This window comes from Mustela nigripes, chromosome 7 (assembly GCF_022355385.1).
Source record: "Mustela nigripes isolate SB6536 chromosome 7, MUSNIG.SB6536, whole genome shotgun sequence".
Classification (NCBI taxonomy): domain Eukaryota; kingdom Metazoa; phylum Chordata; class Mammalia; order Carnivora; family Mustelidae; genus Mustela; species Mustela nigripes.
The window spans coordinates 105,962,516-105,976,081 of NC_081563.1; the positions used below are offsets into that span (position 1 = coordinate 105,962,516).

Consider the following 13,566-nt stretch of genomic DNA (forward strand, 5'->3'; position numbering starts at 1 on the left):
TTGGGGATAGAGAATAGTAAAGACGTAAAGCCTACCTGCACTGTCCACTAGGCACATGTGACTATTTAAATTGAAACTGAATAAAGGTACAGTTCGGCGTCTCCATTTCACTCATCACATATCAAGAGCTCGAAAGCCGACATGGGGCCAGAGGCTTAATCCGCTGAGCCAACCAGGCGCCCCAATATTACCAGGTACTTTAACGTGGACTAGTGATTTAGTCCTTGCAAGGACCAGAGGTAAAGACTGAGTTCTGTAATGTGTGTGTGGTTTTAATTCACTGTGATAAAGTGCAAGTGACATTAAATTGAACAGCAGAATTATTTTTCAGTGAACAGTTCCATGGCATTATTCACAATGTTGTACAACCTTCACCACCATCCATCTCCAGAACTCTTTTTTTTCTTGCAAAACTGAAACTCTGTCCCCATTACACAGCTCCCTATTTTCCTCTCCGTCCCTAACTCTGGCAACCACCATTCTATTTTCTGTCTCTATGAATCTGCCCTTCCTAGGTTCTTCATAAAAACGAATCATACAGTATTTGCTCTTTGACCAAGTGGACTGGTATAATGTCCTCAAGGCTCAGTCAGTTCACAGCATGTGTCAGAATTTCCTTCTTTGTAAAGGCTGAATAATACTCCGTTGGTTGTGTAGACCATTTTGTCTTCTTCATTCATCTATTGATGGACACCTGGGTTGCTACTGTGATTAATGGTGGCTATTGGAATGGATGCTTCTGTGAACACAGGTGTACCAATATCTCTTCAAGTGCCTGCCTTCAATATTTTGGAGTATATACTCTGAGGCAGAATTACTGGATCCTATGGTAATATTTTTTTTTTTTTTCCCGGAACCACCACGCTGATTCCCACGGCAGCCGTGTCATTTTCTATTCCCACCAACAGTGCATGTGGGTTCCGATTTCTTCACGTCCTCATTGACACCTGCTTTGTTTTGTTTTTCCTGGTTTTTTTTTTCATTATGAGAATAGTCATCCTAACGGGTAGGAGTCTAATGGAGAGTTTTGGCTTTCCTCTTTATGCTCCAGTCATACCTAACAGTTTTCTGAAGGGGGACTTAGGAGCCAAAAGAGGTCAGTTTCCTTCCACAACTAGAAAAGGCCATTTCCTGAGGACCATAAATAGCACTGAAAGCCTCATGATGGTGACACCAGGATTCTGAGGGAGGAGGAAAAAAGGCAATAGTAGAATTAAAGAAATGCCTTATTATTTTCATCATCAGGCTTTACTTCCTCTGTCAGGCTAAATATGGGACTATAACTCCCTGGGGACCATCAAATATCCTGCTGTTGGTCTAACAAACCACAGGCTCACACAGTTTCCCAAGAGGAGACAGAAAAACGTAAATAATTAGGTTGGCATTCACTGGGCAGCATTTTCTCAACCTGAAGGCTTGTTACGTGTCCCAAAACACAAAACAGAGCCCATGGTTTCCTAGGGCAAAGAACTGGGCAATTTCTGAGACTGTTCACTGGCTTTTTCTGAGCATCCTGATTTAGTTGTTCCTAAAAATAAATTACAGAGATACCAGACTTTGAGGAGGTTTAAACAACTCATCCATCTTTTGAAAATGTAATGCTGGTAAAGAAATCTTGTTTATTGCGACAGAAAGGTCTCCGGGAGTGACCTTTGAGGTCACCATTCCAGGGACAGTACTCATGCTTTAGTTAGTAGGAAATGCCACTGGAATCATCCTAGGCCCTAAAGGGCACCGGGGTGGGGGAGACTGTGGCTTCTTCTCTTTGTGATGATGAAAGTGAGGGTCAAGGGCCTTGCCCAAGATCACAGAGCAGCTGGCACAAGGCTGAGGGGCAGTAAGAAGTCTGTTTTTGTCTGCCCGTCCTTAGGGCGTGTTCACAACTTCTCCCTCCATGACATGGAAAAGTCCCATCAGGCCTTTCCTTTTCTCTACTGTCTCCCAGGTAATGGACACCTAGCATATTAAGGTCAAGGGGCCTTAGGAAATAATGTTCAATGGTTTGTTTTGCTGTTTCTAACAAAGTAGATGAAATGCCAGCAGGTGTCAGTAGAGCCCTAGAGTTTAGCTGAAAAGTTGTACCGGGGTGAACTGGATACATAGAAACTTTGTTGAATGCTTCTAGATGAACAGAAGAAAAAAATAAAACAAAAAACTATGACTTAGGTGTGTTTCCCTGAATTGCTGAAAATAAGCACAGACATTGACAGTCTGTGTAATGCCCCAAAAGGTGCAACTTCAAGCCCAGGACTGCATGTTTCTAGAAGGATCATTCCCTGACAGATGTTGCGCACACTCACTGGCTCAATGGTGACACACTTGAGATAGGATTCCTACTACGCTGGGTGCTTCCCTCTGGTCCGGCCATGCTGAGTGGGCCCATGCAGGAAAACCAGCCTAAAGGATCCACTGGATTCGGATGTCCAGTGCAGTTTCTCCCCGTCCCCACCAGGTTGTTCTCTTCATGTCTTCGATCTTTTCTAATTCTAACTTCAATTAAAGCTTATTTCAGCTCATCTTAGGAGAAAGGCAAGAAAGGTCCTTTCAGGGACTCTTGTGGGCTTGGATGGATGGCTTAGGAGAAAAGGAGGGAGAAAGAGAAGCTGCCTTTCATTTCCTCCTAGGGACTTACAACCTCCCCTCTGGGACTCCTTGTTCTGCATCCATTTTCCAGGCAAAGGGTGTTGGCCTCGCCCTTAGCGGTCTCCTTTGCACCCCCCCCGCCCCCGGGGGGAGCGCTGGACTGTCAAGGACAAAACAATCCTGTTCCCACTGAAAAAAGCAGCTGAAGGGCATAGACATAACAAAACAAAACCAAAAAATTATGAATTTACACAGGGTGTATACCTCCCTTTTTCCCTTTAAAAATATTTGGTAGGTTTTTTGTTGTTGTTGTTTATTTGCTTTTTTTAAAGCTTAGGGAACCAGTATTCAAATGTCCTTTGCAAAAGAATGTAAAGCAAGAAAGTATATAGCAAAAAGTAAACATCACCTCAGATTCTATTACTGACATCAAGAGCAAGCCACTTGACAACATTTTGGTATTTGAACTCTAAGCCTTTTTTTATGTACATATAGCTTTGTCATCCTAAAATAACTAGTCCCATTACTTGCTAGTCGGTACCACGTCAGGTAGAGTTGATGTTCTTTTAACTCCATCTTAGCTCTAGGTTTTGTTCCAGAAGCGTCCTTTACAGTCTTTAGTCAAAACAGCATGTTGTCAAAGTAAAAAAATAACACAGACCCTGTGACACTCTCCAAGTGTGCTATGTGATTTTTTTTCTCCAAAGGGAACACTCAGTGGCATCGCCCTTCATCTTTTGGTGGGTGGTTCTTCGCTCTCAAAGAGTTGGCTACTGGTGGAAGTGGTGGAGGCATCTTAACTAAGTCTGCTCCAAGTTAACTACAGACTTGTTACGAGGAGTGTAGTCCAGGACAACAGCGTCACTTGGAATTGTTAAAAGGCAAATCAGGAGGCCCTATCTATGAAACCTGTCCCTAGGGCTGGGGAAGAGAAATCTGTGTTGAAATGAGCTTTCCAAATGGCTCTTTTGCAAATTTGCCTATAAAGGCACTGTTCTGAACCCAACCCACGCAGACAAAAGGTTGGCTCCTAGACCAATACCATCAACATGTCCAGGTTGCTTGTTAGAACCACAAAATATTAGGTCTCATCCCACCGAGACCCACTGGATCAGAGTCCTCCTTTAATAAGATCCTGGGGACACGCATGTGCACACGCCAGCTTGAGAAGCACAGATCTAGAAGAGGGCCCCTCCCACCTGGAGTATCTACTTCTGTTGCCCACCTAGGACGATCCAGGTTTCATTTCCTATGGGAAACGACGGTTTCCTACAGGGCCTTTGTCTGGGATATCTGGTCTTCTAGTAAGGGCTCTGGAAAGAGCTCCCCTCCAGTTCCCGACTTACCTTGTTTTTGTCCTATCCCTCCCTACCTGGGCTGAACAAATCTGCATTTGCTAGCATGTGACCTACTTGGGTTCACTAGCTTGCATGTGCAAACAGGAGGTAGCAAGACATTGCAGGGAGTGACTTTCACCTTCCCGATGTCCGCACTGTGAAAAGAATCAATGGACGGGGCCATCTGAGATGTTTAAAATATGGGACCTTCTCATAAACCCTGACCCGTGGAGAGCTTCTGTTTCTGGTTTTTTTGTTTAGGTACCTGGGGATCAGAAAAAGTCAAGGCAGATCTCAGCTGGCTATTCTCAAGGTGCTCAATTGCTCTAAACAGTTACTTACTCGTTATTTGCTCAAACAACATGAGCCAGGAATTTATAGAACTTGAAATACAGCCTTGATTCCACTGTACTGTGACTTCTGGTAATAAGGCTCGTTTTACGGATGGGGTTCAGGGCGGGCCACCCCAGAATGTGCCACTTTGGCACTGCATTATTTTGAGCTGAAGACAATCAAGACCAGATAAACTCAAGAAGAGCTTTTTACCTCTCTCTTAACTGCCTAAAAGAATTTAGATAGAGGCTTGTACCAGGAAGAGAGCTATTACCAAAGATAACTATTTTCTTTTTCTTTCTTCTTCTTCTTTTTTTAAACACAAGAAAGTCTTCACCACAGGGCAGAACAACCATTTGTTTCCAAACATTTGCCTTTCTCATCTTCCTGTGAATTGTCTTCCTCACCTCTGAAGCCCCAGAGCCGTACCCCCTTTCTCCTTAGCTCAGGATGGCTAGTACACCTCAATTACCTGATTATCAGAGAGCCTTTCATATCTTGGGGGGCTCCTGTACACACGTAATTAGATTTCTTTTTCTCCTATTCATCTCTCTCTTATTAGAGGTGGATGTCTCAGCTAGGAGCCCAGAAAAGTAGAGGGAAATTCATTTTTCCTCCCTTAAATCCATGCATTAGAGACAAACTATGAAGCTTTCCAAGATTTCCACAGGGTCTAATGTTGCAGCAAGATAAGACTCTTTATAATGTGCTAGGATGTAAAATTGCAACATCTCACAAAATTCCAGAGGAAGAATCAGAGTAGAGTAACTATCTTTATATTCAAGCAGAAACTTGGTTTTAGGAAGACATTTGAGCTTTAAAGACTGTTATTAGACTGAAAAGACACTGTAGGTAGAACTCTACATATTTTCTCTAATGGGTTTATACATGTAAAAGGAAGGAAATGAATTCAGTTGTTAGGGTCAGGTATCGGTTGCCATTAAATTGTCAATACTGACCATTTCAAAGACAGGCCAAGCAAAAGCCATTTCCAGCTGGTACACTGTTACAGCAATACTGTGTGGCTATTACTCAGAGACCAGATTAGTAGTTCCCAGAACTTGTTGTACCTTAGAAGCCTCTGGGGAGCCTATAAGACATTTCAGAAGCCTGGATGCCTCTCCTGGAGATTCTTATTAATAATCTGAGCCCAGTCGGACCATCAAGCTACCTTTTAGAGACTGTAGGTAATTCTAATGTGAACCTACAATGGAAGCACCACGGAACCAGACCACATGCACTACATGTGGTGTAGGCCAGTATTTTTCAGACTTTACCCGGCATCTGGATCACTTGGGAAATTTTCTCAAGACAGATTAGGATTTAATAGGTCTACAGTGTCTTTCCTGAAGAGTCTACATTTCTTGCAATCTTCCAAGACAGGCCATGGGGGCTGGCATGACCTTCTGTGCCCTGTTCACACAAGAGGTGCAGCGTTTGGACGTCATTTCTAGAAAAAAATCACTTATCTTGTGCACGGTTAAGAAGTCCACCGATGAGAAAGCAGTCCTACTCTCCATTATGCCGGCTTTTCTCAAGTGGCCCTCCGATCAGCAGCATGAACATCCCCAAGGAGCATTATTAGAAGTGACAACTTTCAGGCCCCACCTAAAAATCTACAGATTTGGCCACACTGGGGATGGGGCCCAGTTACCTGCATTTTACCAGGCCCTGCAGGTGCCTCTAAAGCCACAATCATGTGGTGCTAGTGTCAGAGCACCTGGTACTGATCACGGATAAAGATAACCGAAGAGCGTGCGGAGGTGGCCACAGGAGGACCGACTTGTCTGGTTTCGCTTTTTGAACAATTTTATTGAGGTACAATTTATATACGATGAATGGCCTAGGAGCTGCTGATTCAAAGTTCTTACATGCTACTAAGCATGCTTAGGGTAAGAGTACTGCCAAGGGAGACACTTTGAATTTTCAATCTTCACTCCCTTGTTTCGGATGAAATTCGCACAAAAATTGCAGTATGTGCTCAAGTATTTTAAAGAAAGTTACAAGCACCACAAAAGCGGAACCGGTGTCCAGAAGGAGGCTGGCTCAAGGGCCAGCATATCTAGTTGCTGGTGATGTTGTAGGATCTCAGGAGGCAGCAGGAGATGGCCCCGGGGAAGGCCCTTAGAAGTAACAGCCCCCCAGGACTGTGAGAGAGGGAAGCATAGGATCTGGACAGGTCGGATCTGAAAGTCTGGGCTTTGGTGAGAACATTTATTGAATAACTTCGATAGGGGCGCCTGGGTGGCTCGGTCGTTTAAGCCTCTGCCTTCAGCTCAGGTTATGATCCCAGGGTGCTGGGATAGAGTCCCGTGTGGAGCTCCCTGGCCAGCAGAGGGCCTGCTTCTTTCTCTCCCTGCCTCTTCCTCTCGCTCTGCCTGCTGCTCCCCCTGCTTGTGTTTTCTGTATCAAATAAATAAACAGAATCTTAAAAAATGAATGAATGAGTGAATGAAAGGTACAGAAACAAGACAGATGTCTGTTTCCCAGAACTAGGGTACTTATGCCCCCACTGGTCCAGCGATCAGGTCTGAGCGCCAGAGCTGGAGCCAACACAGCAGCAGGACTAAGTAAGAGCCGAGGGCCTGTGTTCTTAAAGTCTTGGTCCCTATGGTCTTCACCCCAGTGCTGAAACAGAGCCTGGCCCCGGGATGACCAAACCCCAGAGGCAGACACAGGAGAGCAGAGAGATTGGTGACTGATGCAGGACTTGACACCCCACCCCCACTCCGTTGCCAAAAATCACATTTTACTCCTCAAATGTGCTCATCTAAGATGCATTCTAAAATGATGTGGGAGCAGATCTACCAATGTCTGGATATCACAGACTGACTTCTACATCACATTAAGAAGAAAAAAATACAACTGTTTTCTCTTTCATATCAACAACTTCCTCCGCGTTCTCTTAAGGAGAGAAAAACACAGGTAGAACATACGGAGTGTCAGTCATCAGGACAGATCTGTGACAGTGCTGGAAACTCCCTCCTGGCCGGGGACAGCAGGCAAACGGGCAGACAATGACAGCACTGACTGCAAGAACAAATCGGGCAGAGAAACCTGAAAGTCACCCCCGTTGCTATCCAGAGAGAGAGAGAGAAGAGGGGAAGATAACAGAGAGGCCGAAGAATCCCACACAAAATGCAGGAGCTCAACTTGCGATCCCAGATACCATCCAGCTGATAAGCCCCGGATGGAAGGGGAAATGAAGGAGCCTATAATGACCAGTGACAACCGACCGAAGCTAGTGCCCAAAGAGTCACGGGGATCTTGCAGAGAAAAACCCAAGGTCAGTCGAGGGACAACTCCATGGTAATCACAAAGGCCCTTGGGAAGTCAGTAATAATTCTGATAAAATTTTCAAATCTCAGAACCAAGACAGGAGCGAGGAAAAAGGGAAGAGGTTGCTCTCGGCCTGAGTGTCTTCCCGCAAACACAAGGTTTTCATCTGCTGTTCTCTGTCCTCAGAGGAAAGGAGGAAGGTACCGAGCGCCATCGGAGTCTCCAGTCACCTGCAGAGCACGGGGCAGGAGTATTTGGGCAGGAACCCCGCTGCCAGAGATGGGTTTTGTGTGGCTGCGTGCAGAAGACGAGTGTGGACGGGCCTGGATAGTATCTGTCCTTTCCTAGGCAAGATTAGTTCAGTCACTCACAGATAGTCAAAACAGTCTGTCAGCCTGGCTGGTTATCTTGCCAACACTGGGAACAGTTAGGTCAAAAAGAACCTCTAAATAGTCCTAAGAAATGAGAGGACACTGTGCTGTTCTAGGTCATCGTTCAGAAGCTCAAGAGTGGAACTCCGCTACCAAATGGGTTTCTGTTCATTACCATTCCAAGAGACAACTTTTGCATCACTTAAGCCGGCTTTTACAGATACCCTGTAAACATGTCCTAGTGCATCTATAGACCCTGTCTCAAATAATCACATTTTATGCCAGGTATCTACTCCAAAAAATATGCTGTTGAAGGAATCATGCTAAGCCACCCAGAATATGCCACTTTGGTATAAAAATTATTTTGAGCTGAAAACATCCGAATTCCTGAAATCCCTTATCTGACTACAAGCAGGGCCTTCCCCGAAAGAACCCCACTGTCAAAAATCCCCAACCAAGAGTGGCTCTAACCTTCCCTTCTGGAAGATGCAATGGTGACACCACACTCAGACACTGTCACAAAATTTTCATGTCTATCTATTTTCCTAAGGGCCCATTGATCTTTCCTAAAAAATCATCTGCTCTCCTGAAAGTTGCCTTTTGCTTCCTTTCTTTCCCTTCCTCAGAGGATGTACAAACCCCCAAATATCCCCGCTCCTTTGGGTATTTACTCTCTCATGTGAGGCTCCGTGTACACAAAATGAAAAATGAATAAATTTGGGTGCCTTTTCTGTTAATTTGTCTCTTGTCAGTTTATTTAGTAAAGAGACCTAGCTGAAGAAACACAAAGAAAATCTAACCACAGCTATACACTCAGAATACATGAACACCTTACATTCACTTGTGCCTACAGACTTTAAGTAATACGCGATGTTCTTTCCTGACTCAGGTTAAGAGAGCATCTCCGCTCCTACAAATGCCAAAACACATTCAAAACCCCAGTGAGCATAACAGAAGATTTTAAGAAAACCAGGATACCCTCCTATGCCAGGTAGAAGCCAGTTTTGTGAAAGTGCCTTTGGGGGTTCAATGGTCAAATGTGCAAAGTCCTGGTGGTAAGAAAAGCGTAAACAGCTGGTGAATTAAAAGATATTCATGGGGGGCTCAGTCTGTTAAGCATCTGCCTTTAGCTCAGTTCATGATCCCAAGGTCCTGGGATCGAGCCCCATGTCAGGCTTCCTGCCCAGCAGGGAGTCTGCTTCTCCTTCTGCCTCTGCCCGTCCCGTCCTCAGCTCCTGCTCTCTCTCTCAAATAAAATAAATAAAATCTTAAAAAAAAAAAAAATAGAAGGTATTCATGAAGTTGTTTCTCTGGCTGATACCTGTACTTACAACCCCTAAGTCATACTCCTACTACACGAACTGGCGGATGATGTTGGCAAAGTAAGAAAGGCCAAAATGAACACCATCTCACCCTGCGGAAGCTCAGTGATAAATATAATCAAATCAGGGAACCTCTGGTGAACTCTGGCCTAGAGCTCTCAACCTACAGAGCATGGGCGCATCAAATCGAGAGGTACTCCCATAAGCTAATTAGGATTTTCAATATAAGATATCAAAAAGAATCTAAATCAGTGCGTTTTTGTTTCATTACCTTTCTCTGTTTTATGGTCGAGTCCCCTGACCTTCCCAGGCAACAAGAAAGGTGTGAGGCTGGAGGTGGTGTGAGGGGGAGGGGAATGTGGCAGCAGGAAAATGGAATCAAAAGCATATGTATGTAAAGATGAATCAATAAGGGGCACCTGGGCGGCTCAGTGGGTTAAGCGGCTGCCTTCGGCTCAGGTCATGATCTCAGGGTCCTGGGATACAGCCCCACATCGGGCTCTCTGCTTGGCGAAGAGCCTGCTTCCTCCTCCCCCTCTGCCTGCCTCTCTGCCTACTTGCGACCTCTGTCAAATAAATAAATAAAATCTTTTTTTTAAAAAAAAGGTGAAACAATGAATGTCTAGATGACACCGCTTTCATACTTCTGGAAAACTATGGGACTGAGAATGCCTCTATGACACTGCTTGTTGACTTTCTCCTCCAACAAAGCAGTAGTTCTGGAAGGTTTTCATTTGTGTGCCTTCAATAGGCAAAAACAAACAAAGAAACAAAAAAGTTTGGTAAATAGTTCAATACCACGCCCTGTGTGTGGAGATTCACCCCAGAACATTACAGCGTCGTGGAATACTACGGTGAAGAAATCTAACAAGGCCCTCTCGGGCTTCGTTGACCAGGGAACCTCCTTTACATGTAGGCTATTTTGCAGAACCCCCCAATTTGGGAAGTGCTGGTGTATGATTTCAGCTCCCACAGATAAGACATTAACTTTTACCTCAAAAGTAGTGTAAAATTTTATAATGTTCAGGAGGAAGTCGCCGGGCGGTGACAGAATACAGAATCTGGAGGGAGGCCAATGCCTGCCTGGCTTTAAAACTCTGCTGCTTATGCTTATGGGCTGTGTGACCTTGGGCAAGTGACTCAACTCTCTGGGCCTAGTTCTTCCTCTGTAAAATAGTAACAACCATGCCCATCCTACAGGATGTGAGAATGATATGAAGAATATATGGTCAAGCACTTTGAACATTACCTGGTATCCAATATAAACTAAAAAACCCCATGGCTGCTGCTCTTATTAATTATTGGGGGATCTCTGGTCAGCATTTCTGTAAAGGGCCAGAAAATATGTAGTTCAGGTTTTAAGAAGGCTGCTGGTGATTCTGTGTTGTACGGTTTTTATGTTTCATTAACGCTTTAAAAATGTCAAAGCTATTCTTAGCTCACTGGCCATACAACCTTGGGCTGAGGGGTGGGTTTGGCTCTGGGCTGCACTTTGCCAGCCCCCCATTATGATTATTAAACTCGTTCTAGATCATATTACTCAGGGGGTGAGGTGTCTGACCCATCTCCTCACGTACCCTATTCTTTTTTTTTTTTTTTAAGATTTTATTTATTTATTTGTCAGAGAGAGAGAGAGAGCAAGAGCGAGCATAGGCAGAGTGGCAGGCAGAATCAGAGGGAGAAGCAGGCTCCCCGCGGAGCAAGGAGCCCGATGTGGGACTCGATCCCAGGACGCTGGGATCTTGACCTGAGCCGAAAGCAGCTGCTTAACCAACTGAGCCACCCAGGTGTCCCCGTACCCTATTCTTTAAAGAAAACAAACCAGCATGTGTGAGCTCGTCTTCCACGATACACTCTGTTCACGAGGCCCATCTCTGCCAGCAGGGAGACCTGGGGCTGAGTGGTAAGTAGAGAAGCAATTTAAAGCTAGTGACAGTTTCCTCTCCCAGGGGCCAAAATGTGAAATCCCAACTTCCTATTATGCTTCTGGAACAATTAGAAGCACTCATTTTGCATTCCCTTGGTGGAGTCATTTGATAACACTCGCAATTAGGGCAAAATGAGCTGCTTGGGGCTAGGCCTAGAGCACAGAGTCTCTTCTAGGAAACCTGTCAAGTTCATGACACACAGCAGAGAGAGCACCCCCCATCCTTCCCACCACCCCACCACCCCCGCTGCAATGAAAACCTGTCTCCCAAGAAGCCCCTGCATTCTGCCCAGAAGCCCCCAGGGGGCTGGAAGTTTTCTGAGGAAGACCGGGCAACACCAAGAAAATCCACCTCCAAGACCGCGGGGATTTACAATTATACCGAAGCCCAAGAAAAACACCGTAAGGACCAAGAAAATACATGTGATAAAATTTTAAGTAAAATACGGTACATGAAACTCTATAAAACAGCACAAGCCCAACTGTGTTTAGAAGAAAATTGTGTGAATTGAAAAGGCACACTGGGGTGGCTGGGCTGGGGTTGTAGGGAGTCGGGAATGGGGTTTCCTTTTTGGGGAAGATGAGATGTTTTTTCAAATTTTTATCACATGCCCCCATGCACAGCCTTCTGTCTTCTGGTGGACCGCACACTGTGGACCTCACCATAATGGGACCAGCAGCAAGTCCTGCCTCTTTTATGAAAATACTTCTCCCCTCTCCCTGTCTGACCACAGAAACTCCTTTCTTAGCAATGTGAGGACTGGCGTTGGCGCGGGTGATGTAACCCGTATTAAGCTAGGGATATCTACTTATACGCAAATGTCCTCCAAAGCAACTAAGCCATATCCTCCTTGGCATCTAGTATATTTTCTCTTGCAAAGAGAGTCCTGAACCCTTAGAGGAGAAAATAACTTCCACGGTCACTGGGTACAACTTCCTTTTTTTTTTTTTTTTAAGATTTTACTTGAGAGAGAAAATTTTTTTATATTTTATAAATATATATATTTATAATTTATATATATTATATTTAAATATTTGAGAGAAAGAAATCACAAGTAGACAGGGAGGCAGGGAGAGAGAGGAGGAAGCAGGCCCTCTGCTGAGCAGAGAGCCCGATGTGGGCCTTGATCCCAGGATGCTGAGATCAAGACCTGAGCCGAAGGCAGAGGCTTAACCCCCCGAGCCACCCAGGCGCCCTAACTTCTTACTTTTATCAATGAGAATAAAAAATCCCATGTACTGGAAATGATTTATCCAAGCTTAGAATTCATCAAAAAGTAATTCTTGGATGAGTAGCTGGATAAAAGAAGGTAAAAGGGAAAATAAAAACAAATGAAGCATCTTCATTTAAAATGCCAACAAAGTAAACACCTTAGGTAAAATATTAGTTCTTACTCTAAGTGCCTTCATGTGGCATGCTGGCTGATGTCTACAGCTAAGGTTCTATCTAAATGAGCCACAGAGAGTCTGTCATTGGCGCATTGGTGTTTAAAAATGAATATATTTGTCAAAATTTTAGCATCAGGAGATTTCATGTAAAAATAAATCCAGAAGTCCAGTATTTCATGGAAAACACACCACCATCTTCAACCATCCAACAATCTCAAGGCGTATATTCTTATATCGTTGGAAAATTGACTGGAGACAGGTAGATGTTGCCCCCCCCCCCCCACAGGGTGTATGGACACTCCAACTCGCTACTGTCTATACCATCCCTTATTTGTCTTCACCTGGTACTTTTTCATTATTCAAATCATCTTCCTCTCTCCCACAGGCACCTGGGGTTGCAACTCACGGTCTAAAGGAACTACTACTTTTGGTATCACAGGGAGAAACTACGAAGTTGGGGCTGACAGTGCGCCACCGAGGAGACACGGAGGAACTGAGTTCTGGGACAGATGGTCTTGAAAAGCAAGACGAGAACCAAGGGAGCCACAGAGATGGAAGGTGGTTGTGGGTGGCCCACGGAGACAAGTTTCACCCACACCACAGATGAACCAATGATCTCAGCCCTCCCTCCGAAGGCAGACAGAGAGTGGTGGTTTCAATAACCCAGCAGTAAGTCAAATGAACCCCATTATCTTCATTTGCAAGAAGTGAGCGCCCAGGTAGGATGGGGGCATTGAAGCTTACAACACCCACTCGCTCATCTGCTGATTCACAGCTCTGTCGTGAAGCAGGCCTTTTAACTGGCCCTCTCTGCTTCACTTCACAGGAATTCAAAATGGTTTAAAGTAAAAGCAAAACAAGAACATGCCAACTTTCAGCTTCAGAAACGTGAAAACGCACACACATCTCATGCCACAGTGGAGCCTCAAAACCCACGGAAGCGATGCGGGGGGTGGGGGGAAGAATTCAATCAATCAGTGTATCGGGGCTTGGGTGATAAGAAGCTGAGATTTACAATTTGGCTA

General features: G+C 44.8%; 1 protein-coding gene across 5 annotated transcripts in view; it reads right to left on the reverse strand.

The window, feature by feature from the left end:
• The window catches only part of PLCB4 (phospholipase C beta 4), a 409,496-nt gene that overhangs the window by 104,426 nt on the left and 291,504 nt on the right, over positions 1-13,566 (reverse strand). The gene's annotated exons all lie outside the window — the stretch shown is intronic.